A 1,551-nucleotide genomic window follows, 5' to 3' on the forward strand; every position below is an offset into this window, starting at 1 on the left:
TGTAATTGTGATTTTTGTTTTTATTTTCTGGAGGAAAAGAGCTACTGTTTACATCTTGAAATATCTATTATTACTTTTTATGATATATTCAACTGAAAACATTTTCATACAGGAACTTTGCCGCCTTCTGACAGCTGGAATGAGGGTTGCAAAAATGAGCGCTGCTGAATTACAGCATGCCTTCCACCTGCTTGCCATTTCCCCAGCTCAGCAGTTCCAGCCCAGGTAGGACCGAAGCTGAATGGGAAAGACCAGCCTTGATGGGGAGCACCAAACTCACCACTGTCACTCACACCTACCATGCCCCTTCCTTGTCACAGCTGTTCAAAACACCTCCCAGTCAACAAAACACTTCTGTGGCAAACATTGCAATGCAGGAAGGGATTTGAAAATGCTGCTGACATTGGTGAGGAAGAGAAAGTGGTCAGCAAGCACTGCAGTGCCCTTTAGAGAGAGGAGGGCTGCCACGTCTGTGGAACCACAGCGCGAGAGCTACGGTGACAACAAGGTGCAGCACACCTCTTTGGGTGTGAGGGGTACTTTCCAGAAGTCATAGACAAAGGTGGCTGTGGTCTTCTCCTTACACCAGCGGGACCCCAGGGAAATCTCTCCTTGTAATACTGCACAGTCACCCTTGTACTTTCTGGGCAGCCTTACCTACACCCACCCCAGCTTCCACACACCCCCCCCACACATACACCTCCACCAGCAATCTCTCAGTCCCTTTGTGTTGCATAGGAAACAAGTAGATAAACAATAGCTCTCAATTTCCTAATTATGCAAAAAAGTAGAAACTTGTAAACCTTCAGAAGCTCAAAAATGCTGAAGTGGTTGGAAAAAAAGCCAAAGAGAAGACCTGAAACTGAATGGGGATTTCACACTGCAGATGCTGAGATCTCATAGACATTACAAAGATGCATGGTACTGGGTGCATTTCCTGGGAGGCATTAGAAGAAATGTGGCCAGCAGGTCCAGGGAGGTGATTCTCTCCATCTACTCTGCCCTGGTGAGGCCGCCTCTGCAGTGCTGTGTCCAGTGCTGGGCTTCCCAGTTCAAGACAGACAGGGAACTACTGGAGAGGGTCCAGTGGAGGCTACAAAGATGATGAGGGGACTGGAGCGTCTCCCTGATGAGGAAGGGCTGAAGGAGCTGGGGCTGTTTAGCCTGGAGGAGACCGAGAGAGGATCTTACCGATGTCTACAAATACCTTAAGGGCGAGTGTCAAGAGGCTGGGGCCAGGCTCTTTTCAGTGGTGCCCAGCGACAGGACAAGGGGCAATGAGCACAAACTGCAACAGGGGAAGTTCCATTTGAGTATGAGGAAAAAGGTCTTTCCTCTGAAAGGGTGACAGAGCACTGGAGCAGGCTGCCCAGGGAGGCTGTGGATTCTCCTTCTCTGGAAACATTCAAAAGCCGCCCGGACATGACTCTGTGCAACCTGCTGTAGGAAAACCTGCTTTAGCAGAGGGTTGGATTAGATGATCTCCAGAGGTGCCTTCCAACCCTGACCTTTTTGTGATTCTGTGATTTTGTGCTCTCACAGCACACTTAC

The 1,551-nt window shown here is 49.2% G+C and overlaps 2 long non-coding RNA genes across 2 annotated transcripts in view; one reads left to right on the forward strand and one right to left on the reverse strand.

The window, feature by feature from the left end:
• LOC308073130 overlaps window positions 1-1,551 on the reverse strand; it is a 25,099-nt gene continuing 23,548 nt past the window's right edge. The window contains exon 3 of the long non-coding RNA XR_013931925.1: window positions 1-1,164. This is a non-coding gene — a long non-coding RNA (uncharacterized lncRNA). The remainder of the gene's footprint in view (window positions 1,165-1,551) is intronic.
• LOC308073134 overlaps window positions 113-1,551 on the forward strand; it is a 28,140-nt gene continuing 26,701 nt past the window's right edge. The window contains exon 1 of the long non-coding RNA XR_013931926.1: window positions 113-225. This is a non-coding gene — a long non-coding RNA (uncharacterized lncRNA). The remainder of the gene's footprint in view (window positions 226-1,551) is intronic.

The sequence above is a fragment of the Falco punctatus genome (genome assembly GCF_963210335.1).
Source record: "Falco punctatus genome assembly, chromosome: 1".
Taxonomy (NCBI): domain Eukaryota; kingdom Metazoa; phylum Chordata; class Aves; order Falconiformes; family Falconidae; genus Falco; species Falco punctatus.